The following is a 25,024-nucleotide window of genomic DNA, read 5'->3' on the forward strand; positions in this document are numbered from 1 at the left end:
TAAGTACAATAAAGCTCTGTGACCAAGCACATCTAATGTACCAATAAGGAAACAACTTACAAAAATGGAGACAACATTATTGAAAATATCTAAAGATTGTTGGCTTTCTTGATTATAATTTGATTTAAAAGGAGCACTACATAATATTTGCAGATCTAGAGAACCAGAGTGCGAGATATTTAAGCAATATCACATTCACAATTGTGCTGTTGTATTGAATATCAGTATAGAAGTGATTCAGTCATAGATCTACAATTTACGTTTCAGACTAAATGTGGCCATTTAGCTCGTGTATTGTTCTTAGGTAAAACCTTTGTCACCAAAAAGTGCACAGGATAAAAGCTGTGTGGAAAAGAGTACAAAATTACAGGATTTTGTTTTTGAAAGAGTATAATTTTTTTTATAAACATGAATATAGTGAAATGTTATTACAATTTAAAAAAATGATTTGCATTTTAATATCTTTTAAAATGTAACATTCCTGTGATGGCAAAGCTGAATTTCTATTCACATTATACATCATCCCAATCATTCTAAAGGTTACACACCGGACAAGAAGCACAGCACTGCTCCACGTCACATCTAGAAAAAATTTGTACAAAAAGCACAGCACGACAAAGATAGGCACCATGAACAGATGCTAAACGGTGCTGCTAGTGTGCGTTCACTCATAGAAAACAATGTGTTTGGATTTTTAAGACGTGGGCTTCTTCTGTTGTGTGACTGCCTTAATAGGCTGATGTGGTGTTCAAGAAACATTTATCATCAAAGTTGAGAAATTGTTTTGCTGCCTTTTTGCATTTTTGAGGGTTCAGTATTTTTTGAAGAACAGAAAGTTCAGAATTTATACAGAAAATAACAGAAATTTAAAGTCTTGGTAAAGTTTCATATTAGTTTTTCATTAACAACCTACAGCAGAAACATTATCAAAAATCCCTTGACATCAAGGTGCTGCATTAAACCACAATGCAATGCTTTTAAGGAAACAGTATTTTAAACAGAGACTGGAATGAAAGCGTCTTTCAAAGTCTTTCTGACACCCCACAGACGTTTTCAGACTGTCTGAGCAAGGAATTTACTTAGCAGATGCCATCCCTATCACACTCCTCTGATTCCACTCCTCAGAACCACCTAGTCACGACAGCAATGTCAAGGATAAAGAAGGGATGATGAATCAGCAAACACATGCTCAGACACACACACACACAAGCCCTTCAAACTGGTGCTCGGAGAGTAAATAGGGAGCCAAAAATAGCTTCAAACTCCAGTCACCCCACAGCTTTATCGCTCTTTCAGTAAATAGATCTCTCTTCCCCTCTTGATTTTCAGCGTCCCCACCTACACTCTTTCACAAACAAACTATTAGACACCTTTATAACCACCAACAAAAGACTTGTGTTCATCAACATGTGATGTCCAAGAAAATGATTTGCTTACAGTTAACAAACACCAAAACCACAGAGAATTTATCTAGAAAAGTCCAGTTTTCTAGAACTCCGAAAACTCCCGAACTTTGAAAGACTACAATTCCAGTGCAAATACAAAGTAGTCCATTTTTATAGATATCCCAATCACTAGTGTTTGGCAGAATTAGTATTTTTATTTTTATTTATATAATCTTCTTAAAACTCCTAAGAGGTTTATGTAACATCTTCCTAAAAGAACACTCTTCAACAACAACAACAACAACAAAAGGTTTACAAAGGGACTAATGCAAGAAAACAGAAGTAAACAATCGGTGAGTACAAAAGAAGCCTGGAAAATAACACAAAACAATGGTTATATAGTACAATAACAGAAAAAAAATACAAAAATGGTAATCGCTTTCGCAAATAGTAACTGATTTTGTTTTTGTACTTAATATCCATTTGAGGACAGTGCTAAATACAGGTGTAAACATAGCCCATAACATTTCACAACAGAAAGACAGCTATTCTAACCATGCACATACAGATACTATCTAGGATAAATAATCTATGTAACATTAGAAATTATTACGGTATCATAGATTGTGTTTCTAAAGATCAAATTATTCAACACTACAGTATTTTTCAGTCAGATCAAGCTAAAACACAAACACGTTCTAATGATTCTCAAACTCTTCTCCTGGAGAGCCACTGTCCTGCAGAGTTTAGCTTTCCAACCCTAATTAAACACACCTAAACCAGTTAATCAAAGAGTGCTAGAAACTTCCAGGCAGGTGTGTTGGAGCTAAATTCTGCAGGATGGAGGCCCTCCAGAGCTGAGTGTGACACATGCTCTAGAGCAGGGGTCACCAAACTTGATCCTGGAGGGCCGGAGTCTAGCAGAGTTTAGCTCCAACTTGCCTCAACACACCTGCCTTTATTCCTAGTAAGAGCCTGATTAGCTGGTTCAGATGGGTTTAATTAGGGTTGGAGCTAAACTCTGCAGGACACCGGCCCTCCAGGACCGAATCTGGTGACCCCTGCTCTAAAGTAAGCAAACACAACATTGGCCTCTTTTAACTGTAAGGTATAACTATATCTATATTTTTTACATGATTTCTTCCTTATTTCTGACAAGCCTGTTAATAAACATGGAAAGCAATCCCAAACACTTTGTCATAGAGCAGTTGCTGGTAATAAGTGTAAGACATAGAAACACAGTGAGCAAGTCTGTGAGTAACAGTCTCTGCCGACATTTCTAGAAGTGTCCAGCCTCACAGCTGGATGAGTAGTCTGCTCTCACTTAGATTCTCTCTTTCCAATTCATTTATGGATAACACTTCACAATAAAGTCCCATTACATTACAGTAATTTTAGCAACCAGAAATACAAATGGTGAAGTATTTATTAAACTTTATTACTGTTAGTTAATACAAAAACAAATGTTCATTGTTAGCTCATTTTTGCTCAGGTCCATTAAACAACATTAACAGATACATCTTTTGATCTTAATAATGTTTTAATAATGTATGTATTAAAATCAATGTTGAAAACAACATTGTTAGTTCATGTATATAACTAATGAAACCCTAATATAAAATGTTAATTTCTGTGTGTCTCAATCACTTTATAATAGTGATAGACCGATACAGATGTTTTTATAATCGATATCGATACCAATTATTTGCACGTTTATGTGCCCGATAACCGATATGCGGAAACTATATTTATTTACTGTTATAAAGTAAATAAATGACTGAGTGAAGTAAGAACATACTTCACTTTGTTTTTTTCTCTTTTCATAAGACTATCGATGAGCAAAGACAGCAGAGAGAGAATTAAATTAGCTTTTATTTCCAACATGCGTATTATTTAATTCAGGCAAAATCTTTATTAGGACAGGACTTGATGGATTATTTAACATGGCTCTAAGAAATAAAGACCAACTCATGGAGTCAAGCTGCATAAACTACATATCAGGCATTTATATAATGCATCTAATTTGTGCATAACTGGCTGTTATGTTAAATAAAGTTTACTAACTACAGCAAATCAAGTACTTGCACGCTGTTGTTGTGGTCTCGTCTCCCCTCAGACGTGCTTGATCCAGTGTGTTGATCCAGTACGCAATTCTCAAAATACCCAGCAGATGCCGGCATTTATCGGTGAATCTGACATTACAAAACCGGTACCCGATTTTGGTAAAATGCTTAAATATCGGGGAAATATCGGTAAACCGATATATCAGTCGATCTCTACTTTATAAGTCTGATTAAATATCTTGCCATGTATAGAAAAATAAAGGAAAGAAATAATCTATTTTTCAGTACAGTTGCTGCCTTTGGCATGTGTTCCTCGTGCACGTGGACACCCAAAACATCCATCCAACCAAATATGATGTACTGAGATTGTGTGCAAATATGCCCACGTGCTGCGATGGGTTAATCAATTTCATTTTCTAATTAACTGCATCTATGACAGTATGAGGAGTATCAGGAGCAGCTTTTTAATGTGATTGCCAGGTTTTGTCTTGTGTGTGTTCCACAATGTGCTAATATCCTCTCCCAAAGCTAGTCTCTCTGCTCTACAAATTGGCCACTTTGTTAAATGAGAGCATAGCGCAGGTCTGCAGGGGTTTTATGTGGGTCACTGTAGACTAGGAATGGAGGATATGTTGTTTCTCTCAGATACTCTGACTTGGCAAAAGCTGCAACATGCCCGATCACATTAACAAAATGAATTATTTTTTTAGACCCCCTTAAATTAGTTGATGGTAGATGCACTCTTATAGATGCCCAAAAGGGTAATTTGCTTTTGTATGAGTTATGAGCTTTGAGGTACGGGTTCAAATTAATGAACCTCCACACACACATTAAATAACTATACCCTCAATCTCTCCTATTATAACCTGATAGGTTGATAGCAGTAACATTAGTGATTGACAGCAAAAATAACTCATGAAGCATGCACCTCATGCATCACACGTCAGCGATGTGACTGAAAAGGAGTTATGGATTGTGCTTCCATAAACCAACGTCAGCACACAGTCGCCAAATTTTCAAAATTCAGTTTTGAGTCCTAAGAATTTAGGGAAATCGAAGAAACCCTTTTCATTTTACAGAATGAGTTCAATCAATCACTTTCAAACCGAACTTTGTTTGATCAACCCACTGAGCGCTCAAAACGTGACTGACAATCTCATTCTGTTCTCAACTCATCAGCAAGATTCTCTGGAGAAATGCTGATAAAACGGTGCAGAAAAGGACAATCCTGCAGAGACTGTGTGTGTCTTAGAGAATACAGTTGGATATGGGTTGTTACCAGAGGGATGAGTGAGTCAGTATTGGTATTGGAGGGGTACTGCAGAATTTTTGTGATCACTGCTGCATGTGAGCAGAGCAGCACGTGTTTCTGCAGAGACCCCACGAGCACACATATTTACTTCTGGTACAAAAAAGTAGCATTTCCCTCTATCCTCTTATTATGTACTCAATCTACTTGCTTTTTGCTCATCTGTCTGCCTGGTCTTTATCTGCAAAAACATCCACTGATATACAATTAATCCATAATGTCTCCAATGACTAAACTGTCAAATGGTCAACTGATATGGATTTTTGATATTAGTGCCAATACAGTATTGTTCAAAATAATAGCAGTACAATGTGACTAACCAGAATAATCAAGGTTTTTAGTATATTTTTTATTGCTACGTGGCAAACAAGTTACCAGTAGGTTCAGTAGATTGTCAGAAAACAAACAAGACCCAGCATTCATGATATGCACGCTCTTAAGGCTGTGCAATTGGGCAATTAGTTGAAAGGGGTGTGTTCAAAAAAATAGCAGTGTCTACCTTTGACTGTACAAACTCAAAACTATTTTGTACAAACATTTTTTTTTTCTGGGATTTAGCAATCCTGTGAATCACTAAACTAATATTTAGTTGTATGACCACAGTTTTTTAAAACTGCTTGACATCTGTGTGGCATGGAGTCAACCAACTTGTGGCACCTCTCAGCTGTTATTCCACTCCATGATTCTTTAACAACATTCCACAATTCATTAACATTTCTTGGTTTTGCTTCAGAAACAGCATTTTTGATATCACCCCACAAGTTCTCAATTGGATTAAGGTCTGGAGATTGGGCTGGCCACTCCATAACATTAATTTTGTTGGTTTGGAACCAAGACTTTGCCCGTTTACTAGTGTGTTTTGGGTCATTGTCTTGTTGAAACAACCATTTCAAGGGCATGTCCTCTTCAGCATAGGGCAACATGACCTCTTCAAGTATTTTAACATACGCAAACTGATCCATGATTCCCGGTAAGCGATAAATAGGCCCAACACCATAGTAGGAGAAACATGCCCATATCATGATGCTTGCACCTCCATGCTTCACTGTCTTCACTGTGTACTGTGGCTTGAATTCAGAGTTTGGGGGTCGTCTCACAAACTGCCTGTGGCCCTTGGACCCAAAAAGAACAATTTTACTCTCATCAGTCCACAAAATGTTCCTCCATTTCTCTTTAGGCCAGTTGATGTGTTCTTTGGCAAATTGTAACCTCTTCTGCACATGCCTTTTTTTTAACAGAGGGACTTTGCGGGGGATTCTTGAAAATAGATTAGCTTCACACAGACGTCGTCTAACTGTCACAGTACTTACAGGTAACTCCAGACTGTCTTTGATCATCCTGGAGGTGATCATTGGCTGAGCCTTTGCCATTCTGGTTATTCTTCTATCCATTTTGATGGTTGTCTTCCGTTTTCTTCCATGTCTCTCTGGTTTTGCTCTCCATTTTAAGGCATTGGAGATCATTTTAGCTGAACAGCCTATCATTTTTTGCACCTCTTTATAGGTTTTCACCCTCTCTAATCAACTTTTTAATCAAAGTACGCTGTTCTTCTGAACAATGTCTTGAACGACCCATTTTCCTCAGCTTTCAAATGCATGTTCAACCAGTGTTGGCTTCATCCTTAAATAGGGGCCACCTGATTCACACCTGTTTCTTCACAAAATTGATGACCTCAGTGATTGAATGCCACACTGCTATTTTTTTGAACACACCCCTTTCAACTAATTCAACTAATTGCCCAATTGCACAGCCTTAAGAGCGTGCATATCATGAATGCTGGGTCTCATTTGTTTTCTGAGAATCTACTGAACCTACTGGTAACTTGTTTGCCACGTAGCAATAAAAAAATATACGAAAAACCTTGATTATTCTGGTTAGTCACATTGTACTGCTATTATTTTGAACAATACTGTATCTTGACAGCCATTTGTCGATATAATTGCAATAGGCCTACCTATAGTTTAATAATGAGATGTTTACTGAATTGCTGAAACTACACATACTTGTAGACAATATTTAGTCAAAATCCACAAAATAAATTGATATGTTCTGATACATGAAATGACGTGGATAATTCAGCCAAGCAGACAAAGATATAAGCTCAAAACTGACAAATTGTCACAAAAAGGCCAATCTTGAACAATCACTCATTACCTGATTGTCACATCACATACTTTCCAAAACATCCGAATCGAAATGTTTTTATTACTGCCTACCAATGTTATCAATATTACATTTATGAATGAACATCATCACATCACACACTTTCCAAAACATCCAAATCTACATTTTATTATTACTGCCTACCAGTGTTATCAATATTACATTTATGAATGAACATTGACTACATCTTTATTATCAAAAAACAATTATCTAAAAAAAGATATAACTATGGAGTGCAATAATTGAGAATGCATATTCAAATCCATTTTTGCTGTTTGAGAATAAGTTGCAAAACAGATTCGCCTAGTTGATTTTATGAGGTGAGCATAAAGCCTGGAGTCAGCATAATCTTTGGACAGTAAATCAAAGAGCAAGTATGCTGTTTAGCCTGGCACTGATGTTGATTACTCAGACTATGGAAATTTCCATACGGAAATGCAAATTGTAAAAGCCGAGAATAGGCCAAAACGTTTTGAGATTTTTAATTAGAATGCTAAGGGAACAATAAGAACATATGGGGGATAGTAAATTGTTAAGTGCAAACTTAAACCTCAAAATAACTTATTGCTATTTATTCAGGAAGTATTTGGCTATTACTGCCGGAATGTTTAACAAATTGTCTTTAGCTGCTCTGCCAAAGCAGCAGACTGCAAAAGACCCAAAAAGCTGTTAAGCAATGTATAGAGAGTCTGCGGAATTTGACAAGGCTAATGAAGATGAAGGAAAACTTGAACATTTCTCTCTTTACTCTTAGGTTACCTATTTACATTTGACTTATTTGGACCTTGTACCGACATACAAGAGGAAGGTAGATTTAATAAATAAATAAATAAACAGGCTTTTGTGATTTAAGTTATATTTTACCAGCAGAAGAAACTTTTCTAGTCATGCATGATTTGAGTTCTAAAGGATTTTCATCATCAATTTATTCAGAAATCGCAATATCTAGTTGATAAACTGAGCAGAGCACTGAAGAAAAAAAATTTCATCACTCAAGACTTTTTGACTTAAGGCACTTTCCCTGTGAAATTCATTCTGTGTGGTTGTTTCCAGAGCTTTCCATTCAGATTATGTGCGTTAAATTAGATATAAGGGTCGATATTATCCTCTTCACAACATGGCATGATCTAATCTCATCTCATTACACTCCTCCAGTCCTTCTCACACTTTGTCTCAAACATTCTCTCCATCACATCTCTCGTTTTCACTCTACTCTTCAAGGATGCAGCATGGAATTTTTCAAGCAGAAAGCAGCAATATATGCGACCAGTTACGACGAAAGAGCTCCGGACACAAAGAGGAAGCAGAAGTGGAAAAATAACAGCTGACACAGAGACGCACACAAACAAACTTCAACACAACACCTGCACCGGCAATTGAACAGGAGGCACATTTAACAAAGTCGACACGTAGCCGTTCACCTGTATTTACTGTCTGTCACGCTGTTTTTCTGCATACACATGCTTCCTTTATATCAAAACATGTTTATCCAAAGCAACACTCACACAAGCATGACACAACAATAACACTGAGCATATAAAATCTGACCTTAAAGTGAAACTGGATACTTTGCATTCTGTATAGATGAAAGAAAGGTTTTGTTTAAATATTAAGATACATTCTCCTATGGCAGTTTACTGTGCAGAAACAACTACCGTATTTTCCGGACTATAAGTCGCACTTCTTTTCATAGTTTGGCTGGTCCTGCACCTTACAGTCAGGTGCGACTTATTTAACAAAATTAATTTGACATTAACCAAGAGAAAGGAACCAAGAGAAAACATTAGAGGGAGAGGGAGTGCTATGTTTTCAGGGGTAGGCTACAGGAGCACTGAGCAGCAGTGGTTCTAAATATATGTGACTAAAGCCGCCTTTCCACTGTCTCCACTTGATAAACGAAAAGCAACAGACCGGAAGTCATTAATTTCCAATGGAAAGTAGTGTGGGAGGTGCGTGGAGTTCCGTGTATGTGTAAATTTCGGATCCGATTTGAGCTTCAGATGCGTTCAAATATTTGAACTTCTGAGGCTAGACCAAATGCGACCGCCCGACCGGATGTGATGTATTCTAACCAAAACTAACTAATTGAGGTCAAAATTACCTATATGTTGTTCACTTTAAAGGAACACTCCGACTTTTTGGGACTTTAGCTTATTCACAGTATCCCCCAGAGTTAGATAAGTCCATACATACCTTTTTCATTTCTGTGCATTCTGTAAGTGTTATTTGACGCACCCACTGCTAGCCTAGCTTAGCACAAAGACTGGATGTAAATGGATAATGGTAGCATAGTAATCCCAATAAGTGACAAAATAAAGCAAACATTTTCCTATTTACATGTTGTGATCTGTATAGTCACAGCGTGTACAAATAACAAGGCTATATGAGATAGAGACCATTTTTAATCATATAAATACTGGGAACTATATTCTCACTAGGCGTAGGAGCAAAGCTATTGGGCACTAATTTTGATTGATTGTTTTGAAAAATAAAGTGAAAGTCTTGACATTTCCCAGGTATGGTAACCCATAGCAGGAATTGGTGCTCTGCATTTAACCCATTTAAGTTTACACAAACAGCAGTGAGTAGGGAAAACACACAGTGAACACACACCCGGAGCAGTGGGCAACTATTTCCTCCAGTGACGGGGAGCAATTGGGGGTTTAGTGCCTTGCTTAAGGGCACTTCATGGGTACTGAGGGTGCGCTGTTTATTCACTTTCCCCACCTACAACTCCTGCCGGCACTGAGACTCGAACCTGCGACCTTCGTGTTACAAGTCCAACTCTCTAACCATTAGGTCACAGCTGCCCCATAAAACCCACTCACTATAGCCCTTTTCACACTGCCATTCCGGCAAATACACAGGAAAAGTGTTCCGGCAATTGTTCCCGGGTCGCTAGATTGTGCACTTTCACACTGCCAGTGATTACCCGGGATATGTATGTGCTTTCACACACAACCCGTAAAGATCCCGTAACGACACGTGACATCAGGGCGTGACGTGTAATGTAAGAGTCGAAAACGTTAGGCATGTTATACTTTCACTGAAGCAAACGAACAATCTCTGCGTCAGCGCGGAAAGTGAGGAACTAACTGATCTCTGCTTCATTACAGTTTGCACATATTTATTCATCGCGAACTAGGGCTGCACGTTTTCAAGTTTTTCATTAACCGTTAACCGAGGCCCTTAGCGGTTAATAATCGGTTAACCATAGGTTTCCGTTGTCCGGTAATTTCCAGACATTGGCCAAAAAAAAGAAAAAAAAGAAATGTCCGACAAAATTTAATCTCTCCGGTCAAATTGTCCTATTAAAACTACCTAATAATCCCGCCCACTAACACAATCTGTATTTGAGAATAAGCCTAAAATGTATAAAGCAAATATACACCGACCTTTGGCTATGTTATAAAGGAACAGGCTCTAGTAATGGTTATGTAACTTTCCGTGTTTAGGCAAAGGTAACAAGCAGGCTCCGCGGCCGCCTCGCTAAGGCTATGACTATGATATGTTTGACAGGTACAATATTTGAAAATCGATAATTTTTTTTTTTTTAATGACATTTATATCTGAATTTATGTCAACCTATAGACTTTCAAATATCAAAATGTCATGAATTAATATGTATTTGTGTACAAAATGACATATAAACATATTTTCCTATTATATTTTGCCTGGAAACGCTTCCAACAAGGCGTCAGTTCTATTTCTAGCATGCACGCGTCGAGCCGCGCCTCAGCCGCGCGTCTCACGCAGGCAGTCGGCAAGCTCTAACCTGTTAACATGGGAGCCGAATTAAAAACAGACACGCCACGCAGCTGAGATGCTTTCGCTCATCGCCACGCATCCAGTGAGTCCTGACCGGCCTAATGATGCCCGGGTGTTGGCTGTTGAGATTACAACAACGAGGTTGTACTTGAAGTACATCTAAGCACTGTATTGCAATACTTGCATTTTGCCCTGTCACTCTTAATTTTAAAATGTTCCAACGCTGTACTTTTTTTTGCCCGCTTCATATTAGAAAAATGACTTCTTGTGGACATTACAAATGTCTGGGAGCGCTCTGGCGGTCTCTGGTGGTGCAAAAATGTATTACAACTAAATTCAATGCACGCCATTGACGTCACTTAACCGAGCAAAATGTTTCACTCGGTTACGCAATTTTTAACGGTTAATCGGTTAACCGGTTAACCATGGACACCCCTATCGCGAACGCAATAACACGCGTCATCACTTCGACACGGCATTAGATTTGGCTTTTGTTTACACAGCGCTCGTCCAGGGTCGGACCCCGCAATGTTACTAGGTCCAGACCCGGGTTCAATGCTGGAATCAATCCCGAGACGTGGTTTCTTTCACACAGAAAGCGACCCGGCAATGTTCCGGCAATATGCTGGGTCCAACGTGCAGTGTGAAAGGGGCTTATATAAATCCAATTGGATTCGTCTAAGAGAAGAAAGTTTTGGGTGAACTTTCCCTTTAAGTGTATTCAGACAGATTGATAAATGATTGACAGCACTCGGCACCTGGTCGGGAAATGTCCTGCCTCTTACCAAAGCTGCCTGCTGCGAGCTTCAGTTTAAATACTGCATCAGAATCAAATAAGTTTGAGCGTGATTTAAACCCAGATGATTGTAACCACTCTAAGCTCGTCTGTCTTGGGAACACTAAGTGCATATTCAACATATTCCTATTCACTTTAAATTTGCTTCACCAGATTGAGTCAGCATCCTCTAAATGGCCTTAAACGGACAAATCATATAGACTAGTGATTCCAAACCAAGTTCCTGGAGGCCCCCCAACACTGCATGTTTTCCATGACACCTTAATCAAACACACCTGATTCAGATCATTAGCTCATTACTAGAGACTCCAAGACCTGAACTGAGTGTGTCAGATGGACAGATGCAAAATGTGCAGTGTTATGGGGCCTCCAGGAACGCGGTTGGGAAGCACTGATATAGACAACGGCAAAAACATAAACAAACGTTACTGCGCATACACGTTTTTGTGGCTCAAACTTGACTTCCGGTAGACTTCCAAATAGAACCAATAACAACAACCAAGTTGTCCCCCTAGAGTAGATTATTTTTGATAAGCAAAATATGTTTGCTACGTATCAGACTTGCTGAAAATGCTAATTCATTGTCTGCCAACAGGAGGTGCTTTAAAGCAGTTTCCCCAGCAACTGCTGTACAGCACTGAGCTCACAAACGCTGCTTTATCAGGCATATAACAAATAAGATTAAATAAAAATGACACTGAAAATTGTATATGCTAATTAAAAATAGTCTTCCTTCCGAAATAAAGTGATATAAAAACAACCACGCCTTGTTTTGATTTTTAAACTTGCAGTAACTTACGTGCTCATGTTTATTCAAGGAGCCTTTTGGAAAATTGGTCAGTTTTGAAATTATTAGCACCAAAAATAAATAAATGAATGGGAAACATATTCCCCAGCACTACCCAACTAGTTGAGCCCAACTTCAGTCTATTCATCACTTTAACTGCTTTTGTAGACAACGAAATAGCCAGACAGATAAACAAACAGACCATAAGTTAACTTGGGGCCAGGCGCGTGTGTCTGATGAAACGGTAAATTCTGAAATTCATTCTGCATCCTCCTGCCAATGTTATCATAAAGTATGTGTGTCCGTATAGTGTCACGCAGTGCTGACGCTGCCGTTTTGACAGTTTGTTGTTCAGTGTACACAGTGTAATTGTGCAGGCGTGGCTGTGATTGGACTGTCATTGCACCTCAGGGGTGACTGGTGTTTGTGACGTCTGTACAAAAGCGAGAAGTGACGCAGTTTCAGCTGAGAACGTGAAAGCATGATTCAGACTGCAACTGAGCTGCAGTCCAACAGATAAAACTGAGTTCCCACACAGACGGCCGCTCGTATAATCACTAGATCTCTTACCTGGACAATGTGTTTGTGTGCGTGTTGTTATAAAGATGACAGCTGGGTGATGATATTCAGCCCTGTTGCTGCAGCAGTCATCATTGCACTCCTCCATCTGCACATCACTCCTCCTCTCTGATATTCTTTAATATCTTATGCTTGGCCAGCCCCTGTAAAACAAAAAAAATATTTTTATAGGACACAATAACACCCAAAGAACCCGAGGTGCCACACTTCACACACAAAACATTAAATTCCATCCTATATAAACCTCAGGCAGTGTGTCCAGGCTTCATGCATAAGAGAGTGAATGTTATTGAGTTATTGACCTTTTGAATGGATCACAGTCTGTTACATAATGTTTAGCACTGACCTACTAAGACTAAAAGTAAAGAACAATTTCAGGTTTATCTGTATATATTGCATTTTACAACACGTATTCTTTCAAAGTAGCTTCACAGAAAATGTATGTTTCAATGTTACAATCAAGAATTGCTCTGTTATTTGTCAAAGATGTATAGAAGCTTGTTTCCACCACTGAATAAAAAATAAAAAAGCCAATTGTGACTATTTCAGATTTTTTTTTTCCTCGCAAGTCTGAGTCAAAATAAAGTCCTCGCATAATAAAGTCAAAACTGCATCAAATAAACTACTAGTTTTTTTTAGCACACTGATGTGCAGTTGCAAGGCAGATCTTGTAAATTTCCTCATACTTTAGTGGAGATGCACAATATAGGTATACTGCATTGGATGTTCTGATATTGAAATCTTTGTACATTAACACGGTTGATTTTGGACATTTAAAAGTGCATGCTTATTTCCCTTGTGCAATCATCTAAAAGTCACTTAAAATTAATCTTTAAAACACTAACAATTTAAAAACAGTGTTAAATGTATTTTTTTTAGCAAATCTTAAAATATTGCTTTTGTTGAATTTCAAATTCCCTTATAACTTTTTAAACAATCTATTTTAGTGTACAACCATTTAAATACAACTTTGTTGATAATTGGTCATAACATTTGCTTATTATCAAGTTTTAAAATCGGTATGTCCTTAAAACCAAGTCAAAAGAGCCTACAGTATGTCCACATCCAAAGTAGCATCTGTGCACTGACACACACATAATGAAGTCCCTGTAGTGTGAGATGATGAAATTCTCATTATTGTGGTTGAAGCTCAACAACAACATTAATCACTGACTTCTTGTGTGGTAACAAATTACAGAAGATTTCACTGGAGCTCATTAGGCCCACTAATTCCCCCCTCTTACACATCACAGTTAATGCAGGGCACAGAAATCTGCAGTTTCTTCAATAGAAGCAGAACATCTCTTGGGACACCATGCAAATTGTGAGAAAAATGGCGATTATATTAGCTATTAAAGCTCTAAACATAGATTGTGTAATCAGCACAAGTGAGTGCATGAGGACATTTCAGATCAGGTGTTTAATAGTCCTCACTATTCTGTCTGTCATCATTCAAGGCTCCCCAGACTGTCTGTGTGTACTAAGTGTGTGTAAACGAGTGTATGTGTGTGTGTGGAGGAACTGGAAATGGTAGCTAAAACTGGATGACGTTCCGCAAAGGTTAATGGATCTAATTCCTGCATGAGAATCAGAATCAAATGATACGCAAGATTCTCAGCCAACATATTCCAATGCACGCGCAAACACACACATCAGTAATCAAGTAAGATGTATGGAAATGTGTTGTACCATGTGTGTAATGAAGCTGCTGATCCTCATTAGCATATTTGTCATGACGGTGGAGCTGAGATGCCATGATTCCTGCTGCCGAGAGACAGAGTATCTCTTTTATATAACAACCCATGCAAAGACACACTCAAAAGCACACACTTAGGTCAGGGAAACTCTAGCTAATGGGTCTCCTTTCCCCACATAATAGGTTCATAGTGCAGAGAGATCAAATGACATTCAATAAACATCTGGACCTATCATCGATAATAATAACCTTACAGAAATAAGCAGCTTATTTTACATCCACATCATTTTGCATTATGCTATTGCATAAAAGGGATGTTTGCACATTACGAAATTTTTCAGACATTTTTGTCCATTCACATTTTCTCTAGAATGAGAAACTCCTCCTAGTACATATTTTCAAATACAACATTTTCAGCAGTCATTACAGTACTCCATTCTTCTGTATCACATGATCCTTCAGAAATGAATTTAATACACTGATTTGGTTCTCAAGAAACATTAATCACTTAGTCAATAATAAATGTTTAATTAATGTTTAAAAAACTATGTAAACATTTTTTGCTGTCAAATAGTTTTGTGATGCATTTTTTCAGGATTCTCTGATGAATCGAAAATTCAATAGAATAGTATTTATTTGAAGATGTTTGTAACATTATAAAAATCTTTACTGTCACAGTCATCTTTACTAAAGTATATTCATTTTTTATATATTTTTTTAATTTTACTAACCCCAAACTTTTGTTTATTGAATATGTGAATGTTTGAATGCAACCTTCTATGAATCAAATATGGAACTACTATTTAATTTATCTAAGGATGTAATGAGCCTCCCTTTGAAGGAACCAATATGCTTAAAATGTGATATGATCACTCAAAGTGCCCTTGTAAATTTAAGATATTACAAACAAGGATTTTGTATGTTGAAAGACAATCAATTTTATAGCGGTCTTGATGAATAAGTGGGAGAGCACAAGATAACCTAAAATTAACAAGCATGCAGGGGTCATGCAGACGTCCTGTGGAAACTCCACAGACTCCAAGACGCACAAACATTCTTTGCACATTACGCTAAGCTAAAAGAGAAACCACCTGATACTCCATTTGCTATTGTGAATAAACCATCTCCATGACAACAGTTGCATTCCAGTAACATAATCTATGATAAATAAGTTAAATACATTAAATACATTCCAATGGAGGCTCGCAAGGTAATGTAATTTTTAAGACTCACAAGCCCTAATATTGACTAAGGTGGCCTAAAATAATTTTTTCCCCTCACATGTGACATGGATTTTTTTTTTTTTTTGGACTGTAAAAAATAAATACATAAATAAAATAAATCACACCGAATATGAATTTTAAATTACAATCTCTACCAGTTCCATACGTAAAAGTAATTCTGATATCAAAAATCTTGCCTTAATGGCCTACATGGTATGAATAATAATTTATGTAATTCCACTGCAGAAAGTATTGTACAGAAGGGTTCAAAAAATGAAATAAACAACAATAATGATTATTTTTATATTAATTTATTAATAAAATGTACTCTTTTTTTTGGCCCCTTTCTGGGCAATACTTTCTATAGTGGAATATTTATTATATGCATTATATATTCTCAAGCCTGACACTTGTTTTGACACGTGATAACTTTTGATTTTGTAACAAAATATGATGATATATTAAATTTGCACAAAATACTGGTCTAGGAGTGTCACCAGTTTAGAAGTGTCTGATAAGGCCCACATTTAAAAGTCATGAACAACCTCTAACAGACATAAGCTTCTGTTGGCAAAGCAAAATATCTCTTACACGGAAGGACATCCCTCTAACACTTCTTGCAGAGCTAAGATTTATGTGCAAACAAGTTTGACTTTGTTTTGGTAACACGTGCAGAGTCAGACATTCAAATACTTCTGCCAAACTCGTGCGTGGGTCAGATCAAACCACTGACAGTTGATCTATATCATCTACTGTAACACAGTAAATCAAGCCCAGAGCATCACATTCTGGAGTATAAGTTAACCAACAAGACCAGACAGAACAGAGCAATGACACCGTAGTCACAAGTGAAAGTTGTATGTGATGGATAGCGACAGATAGCACCTGTTAATATTAGCTGGATTATTTTAGCTTTTAGTGGCTTTATTAAATGAAATTTAAAGGAGCTACAGTTCCTTTTCGAATGTTCACCCTCATTAGGTGTATGGGAAAAACTCCTTTTTCCATTCTGCTGAAGCCTGATTTGTTTACGTTTGTGTAGCTGCACAAACCAATGGCGCTTTGTCCCAAACGAAGGGGCAGTGCTGACCTCTATATAAGTCGGCTCGTAACGCCATTCATCAGATCAATTCTCCTTCAGCAACGAGGATCATCTCTTCGCTGACTGAACTGCAAAGAAGCAGCTGTGGAAGAAGCTCCAGCTCTGCTCACTGCCGTAGAAGACGACGAGGCAGTGACGCGATGTGACCTCTACAGGCATCTGGCATCAGGAGCGTAAGAGAAAATTTGTTGTTTCAAATGTTGTGCCGTGAGTGTGGATCATACAAGGAGCTCTTGCAAGTTGAAGATGGACACAGCGAGTGCGCCATCTGCCTCTCCCACACAGGTTGCGCTCACAAATGGCTCGTGCTCTTTCTGTGAGAACATGAGCCTCTCTCGTCTACATTCGCGGGTCACCTTGTTTCATCAAGGCGGTGCCTCCCTCCAGGCCCTCCCGTCCTTCTCCTCTCCTAAGAAGAAACAGCAGGACAGTGGATCTCTCTCAGCGGGTCCAAACGGTGTCACATCGGCTCAGTGCCCACATGCCCAGCTCTCCCGTGTCCTCTCATACCAATGTGCTTAACAAGTGAGGACCAGTGCTCCTCTTCAGCTGCGAGTGGACTGATCTCATTCGGCACGTCCGAAGAGGACATTATCATTGATGACGTCACAGCCGATGACTCTGTGTCCTTGGCAGCATCGGAAACATGAAGCCAAAATCAACCCCTTTCCCCCTTTAGGTTCCAAAGCCAGACGCCGAAGTGATATGTGTTCTCGTAAAGGCAATGTAGGATCTGGGCCTCGATTGGTCAGCTCAGTACGAGCAATCATCTCGCTAGCGCCCAGCCCCATTCACCAAGATGTGGCTCACCCCCAATTCGGCACGGGTAAACTCCTTGACTGCAGCAACTTTCAATACCGTTTGACGGCGCTGTCAAAAAAGGGTATGCAAGACTCCCCCCTCTGGAGGAAGTGATCGCCACACATCCGTGCCCACCATCCGCCCTCGGCTTAAAGGGCCATGCAGCACATCCATCTAAGCCCTGCAAGACCATCTCGGCCATCACCAACAGGGCATATGCTGCAGCCGGACAGGCCAGCTCAGCGCTGCAAACAATGGCAATCCTTCAAGTGTTTCAAGCCAAACTTCCCCGTGGCATGGACGAGTCTGGCCAAGAGCACCATGAGGCCTTCAAAGAGCTGCAACAGCAACAGATCTGGCTCTGTGTGCTACAAAGGACTAGGGCTGTCAATGAATATTCTAAATTCGAACATGTATTCGAATAGGTTTAAAAAAATGAGTTGCGAAGGTGAAAATTAATATTCGAATAAAAAAAAAAGTGGAAAAAAGGCCCGCGGTAGTAGAGGCGTGGTTGTCTGCTTTGCGAGTGGGCGCTAGCGTGCCTGAGGGTTCAGGGACAGGTCACAGGAGTCACACTGTCTGGCAGAGCATCAATGCTGAAAGTTGAAGCGTCTTCATGGAAGATGCCAGCAAGTGCAGAGCACAACTCGACTGTTGCAGAGAAAATGGGGTAAAATTGTTGACCCGCGAGATCAAGTTGTATGCAAGCTATTTAAGATACAGTTAGCATACCATTCGACCACTTAGCAAAATGAGGTCACATCTCAAAAATGTGCACCCAAATGAGCATGGCATAATGTGTGGAACTCCAGATAAACAGACACTTAACGTTACTTTGCATCGCCCGCCTTAAGCTCTTTGTCTGCAACACGACAAGAGGCCATAACGGATAAAATAATTTCGTTCATTTGTAAGGACATGAGACCGATCAGTATCGCGAATGGGGCACGCTTCGGGGAGTTCTGTCAAGCAATGGATCCGAGGTTTGATTATTTATCGTTTCATGTCAAGGAAAAGTTCCATGATTACCACAGCACAGCTCGCTTGGAGCATTCAATGTCAGTTCTAAATGCAGTAAAACTTTAATTATTATTAAAAATATTTGTTTAAATCACTGAATGAAGCCTGCTATATTTGGGACAACAGTCGCGACCTTAAATTGCTTGCACAAAAATTTGTTTGTTCATTTAAACCATTATGCGCAGAGAACGTGAGGGTGAGAGAGCGTGAGGTCTGGAGTCTTGGCCATTAGTTGATTTCCTTGTTTTTGTGTAGGTAATACGTTGTCATATATGTTTTAACTTAAATAGACTACCTATACAAGTAGTTATGTCTCTTTGTATTATTTTGGCATGTTATTGACATATTGCGCGTCATTGACAACATGCGCAAAAAGATGTTCGAATATTCGTGTATTTTTTGGTGGGAATAAAAATGGCCTTCCTTGACTCACCAGTCTCGCCGAAAGGGCTATTTGGCTCTGCTGTAAATGGTTGCAGGCTGCAAGAAGAACCCCGCTGCTCAGCCTGCAAAGCCGGCGCAGCATCAGAAAGATGGAACTTTGGCTGAAACAGAATCCCTGGCCGGCGAAAAGCTTCCCCTTTCCATCCAAAAGTTGTGCTGGACCCCGAGCCACCGAAGCTGTCCTGAAGCGCTAGAGAGGAAAAGGAAGGGTTCAATTCTCGCCTCAGCCGCAACGCCCCAAAAAACAGCTCACTTTCACTCCTCACCTCTTTGAACAGGTGCAGCACATACCCAAATATTTTACCACTGTGATAACGGACCCACATACTTTAAAGACAAAAATTCCTCATCCTCTCACATATGAACGCAGATTCCCTGCTTTTTCAAGGCGAGCTCTCATTTGAAAAAATAAAGCCTCTCACCTCCCATTATACATAACGATGGCCCTGTGGCCCATCCCGTTGAGAAGGGACCTTCTCTTGCAGGCGAAAGGCATGAGCTGTGGACACTTCATGTCTGGTGCCTAAACTGGAATCTGTTAGGCTCCCAGAGAGGGTAAGTAACACCATTCTTGAGGCAAGAGCACCATCTACGAGACGGCTCTATGTCCAGAAATGTGTGTGTTTGCCTTCGTTTAAGCAAGTGGGTGACTTGCAAGCACTGTCATTCAAACTTGCTTTGTGTCTTGAGTTTGGGCTTAATGACTGTAAGGTCTCACTGGATTGTTCATGCTATAGCTTTGGCTTACGCATCTGAAGGATTGGAATGCTCTGTTGGTGTGAGAGTCCACTCCATAAGGGGAATGACCTCCTCACGGGTGTGGTCCGGAAGGATATCTATCAGTGACATCTGTGTGGTCACTGGCTGGTCCACTTTTGCCAGATTCTACAAATTAGACATCCCCGCCCTGCAGGCACGGGTTTTATCGGTCTAACCTCCCTTGTGGGATGTAGTTTCTCAAGCCCTCAGCTAAGCTCAGGGCAAGATAATGGCCAGGTCCCTTAGGGCCCTTATTATTGCTTTAACACTGGGCTCGCAGAGCAGCATATGATTAGTGCTCCAAGTTCCCTTATCTCAGGGAACCTAGGTTAAGTCAAGTAACCGCAAGCTATTCAAGCGATATCTTCTCCAGCAATGCTGTTAGATATATATCGAAATATGTTTACTTTATTACTGGAAAAGTGCTTGATGATCCATTAAGCATATGCACAAACAAACCATACACAAACTTTAATAGAGTTTGGCATTTCCTATAATGTGCTTGTGTGACTGCTGTAACATTTCTCTACAGGCTACAATTTGTTTGAATTCAAAAGGTGGATCTAATGTGATGAAAGGGCTTTCATTTAGTCGGATGTTTTCTGAAATACCGGACTCATTCAACAACACTGTCAGTAAGAGGGATTAAAAAAGTCTTCAATGTGAGATCTACCGGAAACTACCCTCTTTTTTCCAGTTAAAATATGAATGCCAGCTCTTGTTGAGTCAACAACACTGCCTGGCATCCAGTGGTATGCTCATTATTGCCTGAGAGCACCATTAAAAGTGTGATGCTGAGCCTCAAAATAAATTGAGTTTGGCTGCCTTTGGGCAATCTCAGGGAAAGCTAAATATAGAACATGATTTATCTCATTGCCTTTTAAGTGTATCAAATACATTTTGTCTGTTATTTGGGAATATAAAAAAACAGATATTGTAAAATAAATGTTTCCTTAAAGGGGGGGGTGAAATGCTCGTTTTCACTCGATATCCTGTTAATCTTGAGTACCTATAGAGTAGTACTGCATCCTTCATAACTCCAAAAAGTCTTTAGTTTTATTATATTCATAAGAGAAAGATAGTCTGTACTGATTTTTCCCAGAAAAACACGACCGACTGGAGGCGTGACTTGTGGGCGGAGCTAAAGAATCGCGAGCGCCAGTAGGCTTTTGCATGAGAGGCTGAAACTGAACGAGAGCAGCAGCAGCAACGACTCGCTCCGAGCGGGGCTCGGACGCACTAACAAGGAGGCAGAGATATTTTAAGCAGTTTTACTCACCGCCTGTGGTTCCAACACACAATCGTGACCCTTTTTCGTTGGGATTACATCATCCTTAAGAAATAAATGATATGCAAATCCGTCGTCAAACTGGGCCTTGTTTGTAAAACAAGCATTTTCGAAATGCAGGGAACAAACACAAACACTTGCACAACTCCGTTGACGCTCTGTAAAAATAAACTCCATCCACTGCTCCCTTAATGCTGTTTTTTCTTTGGTAATCTGTGCAGGGTTGTCTTGCCCTGGCAACCAAAAACACACTCCTTTTGTGACATTTCGCGACGCTCTCGCTCTTATCAGTGATTGTCTGTGCTCAGCCTCTCATTGCTCTACTATACGGGAGCGCGCACTCTTCCGGCAGACGTGCACTTAGGACCCATATAAGGAAATTCCACTCCATCTAACGTCACACATAGCCATACTCGAAAAAAACTTTCCGAAACTTGTGACAAACCGGAAGGAGTATTTTTGGAACAGAAATACTCCTTCAAACGTACAACTTAATTTTTGAAACTTTGTCCATGTTTAGCATGGGAATCCAACTCTTTAACAGTGTAAAAAAACTCAGTATGCATGAAATAGCATTTCACCCCCCCTTTAAAATGTTTTGAAGTAAAGGCATATTTTTAATGATGCTTTACTAATATATATATAAGCCATTTACTTAGCCGATCAATGAAAGCAGTGCCAAACACATATGAGCTACATTTCGGTATTCCTTGAAATGCAGACACAGAGAGAAAGAGCAGGAATGGAAGAACAGGATTAGTGCTGATCACTTTTGCTAACACCATTTCTTCAATTACCTCCAATTCCTGAGGCTGTGTCTACGCAAAGACAATAGCTCATGACACAAAAGTATAGCCTAACATGAACCACGTTCCTTAGCTATGGCAGATGCTATGGTAAATCACCAAATCCCGCTATTCTTAGGTCAGCCATCTACAGTATCAGTGCTGAAAACATTTGTTTGGTTGTATGTGGAGCACGTTAAGACAGATGGCCCCTGCAGCCAATCTGGATCTCTGCCAGTGAAGACATTCTAATTCAGACAAGGCATCAAATAAAGAGGGCCAGGACATGCTCACATGCACAAAATACAAAAACAGCAGGGTGACAGGTGACCTTGATGTGCATTAAATCACACTGATACACACAAGGACAAACCACTAAATTTTCATATGACTGTTAGTAAAAGATAAATAAAAAAACTGTAAAGAAAGTCATATGGTACTCCCTAAATTAAAAGACAAAGTAAATTTTTGCAACCATTACTGTACCGTAGAAATTATTTTCTTTACTGTATTATAGTAATTAACATTGATTACATTGAATATTTCACCAAAAGTTACAATTTGCTGAAATCATGAACAATACGGTTTGAAGCTAAAAACACTTTTAATGATGGATTTGTTTCTTACAGACATGCAGCAGCTTTTCACTACACAATACAATAATTGATGCACTAAAGTCATGTGGATTACTATTGGATCAATAATGTTTTTATCAACTGTTTGAACTCTCATCATGATGACACCCATTCACTGCAGAGGATCTATGGGTGACCAAGTGATGTAATGCAAAATTTCTTCTAAAGTAGAAAAAGCTCATTTTAGAAGGCCTGAGAGTTTCCTCAAATTAGAATTTTTGTAGAATTATTTCTTCAAAATGTGATTTTCTTTTTTTTTGGGGGGGGGGGGGGTGATTAACTCGTGACAATTATGGAAAATACAAAAAAAAAATTATAATAATTTAAGAAAAACATTATATTTTTTATTTGATTTTGCTGATAAAACAATATCCCCATTTCTTCATGTGATTCACACAGAAGTAATTCCAAGCACTGTGAGACTAGACAGACCTGTCATTAGAATATGCTTCTGCAAGACTAAAGGACAGTCTTTATCTCCGTCTCGCAGTCCTGTCAGCATCTTTTCATGTGTTATTATGCGTGTTCTGTCTGAGCTCATCTCTGTCATGCTCTCCGCCCTACAAAACATGTCTGGCCGGTCAACAAAATTTTGGTTTGTAAGGAGTATCTGCTTCTTAAAGGGATAGTTCACCCAAAAAATGAAAATTAAGTCATCATTTACTCACTCTTGTGTTGTTCTAATGCTTTATGCCTGTCATAAGGAGATTTCTTTTTAATTTTATTTTTATTTTTATAAATGTCCTACACGTGCTTGTCCATTTGATGGCAGTGTATGGAGATCAGCATCATTTAAATGACGCAAAAGTATCACAGATTGGTCCAATACGACACGTGACGTATATTCAAAATCCTTGGGGGATAAACGATAGGGTTCGAAAGCAAACAAAAATGTAACATTAATTTAGTACTACCCTGACCTTGGCCATTGGTCTCTGTGCATGACTGCGTTTCATGAGACTCTTTTAGCACAGCACTCCGACTCACCCAGGAAAAGCATACAAATTGTGAAAAATCAAGATTTCAGTCCCTACAGGATTTCACGATCGCTGGATTTATTGCAAAATCAAGCAAACTAAGCAATTTTCACTCTTATTCTCAAATCGGACGCGTCCGAAAGAAACGATTCTCGGTTCAGTGTACTGGTGATTTGAAATACGATGCAATTCCGAAAACACTCTCTTCCTGCATGAGAACATCCAACAATGCCTTAATTAAAATAGCCAAAAACATCGCTTTTAATGAGAAGTCAGTTAAGGACTGGACAATGAAACTGGAGAAATTTACAGATGAAAACAGTTCTCCTGGAACATACTGTCCACACTGAGATATAAACTACAATATATTTCATTTAATTGTGTCCTGCATTCTCCTAACAACCAAAATTCCTTATGTAGACACCAAACACTATATCTAGAAGATGGGACATTAGAGAACAGAAACATGGAAGTAGAACCCGATCCACGTGTTAAATTAATGGTTCATGGGGTTCAGTGACCTCCAGAGACTATGAGTAAAAATAAATTAGGAAGCAGCTTCAATAAGAAAAAAGGAATATATTACAGAATGTCAAATACGAGAGCGTGACTGACAAGAATGTAATGATCGATTTAACAAGAACTGTTAAGATAAAGTTGTTTGAAGATGATATTAAAAGATGTTATAGTTGAAGAAGTTTCTGTGTATTTGGTATGTGTGTGATAGAGACTCCGTGGAGATGAAGTGGTAGCTTTGGGATTTGGCTGACTGGTCTTCAGTTACGCAATATCAGTTCCCAAAATGTGTGTGCTAAATGTGAATCATTAGACTCTAAAATGTTTGCACGTGTTGCCCAGGGGGGTCAGTTCTATAAAAAGTGAAACTACACTGACACAATACAAATATTAGATCTATCTTGTAAAGGTCACTATTCTGATGAACTATAATGATGCATTTCACAGAACTGATCCAATTCAAAGATTATCATCACAATAACATCAGAGACAACATATATATATATATATATATCTGTACATAATGAAAACTGAAGAAAATAATGGAATTAAAAAAAATAGTTCACCCAAAAATGAAAATTTGCTTTAAATTTACTCACAAATATATAGTATTACATTTTGTATTTTGGTAGAGTCAAAGGTTTAAGTTAAAACACGTTAAGTCAGTCAATGTACTGTTTGAGTGCATGAATTACTCCGGGATATTGGTTTGTTTGAACTCAGAGGGAGTGTCAGCCACATTAAAAAAGTTAACAGCTTAAGTCATTTGTGGATTAATGCGTATTAGAGATACGAACCGTTTACCTTAAGATGTTTTTGTTACCTTTCTGGACATGGACAGTATACAGATCACACAGTTTCAATGGAGCGACTGAGAGCTCTCGGACTAAATCTAAAATATCTTAAACTGTGTTCCGAAGATACATGT

At 38.9% G+C, this 25,024-nt stretch overlaps 1 protein-coding gene across 1 annotated transcript in view; it reads right to left on the minus strand.

Annotated features, from left to right (window-relative positions):
• LOC113050380 (inositol hexakisphosphate kinase 2-like) overlaps nucleotides 1–25,024 on the minus strand; it is a 39,116-nt gene that overhangs the window by 13,294 nt on the left and 798 nt on the right. The window contains exon 2 of the mRNA XM_026213296.1: nucleotides 12,842–12,993. The gene's annotated coding sequence lies outside the window, so the exon portion shown is untranslated. The remainder of the gene's footprint in view (nucleotides 1–12,841; nucleotides 12,994–25,024) is intronic.

The sequence above is a fragment of the Carassius auratus genome, chromosome 31 (genome assembly GCF_003368295.1).
Source record: "Carassius auratus strain Wakin chromosome 31, ASM336829v1, whole genome shotgun sequence".
Lineage (NCBI taxonomy): Eukaryota > Metazoa > Chordata > Actinopteri > Cypriniformes > Cyprinidae > Carassius > Carassius auratus.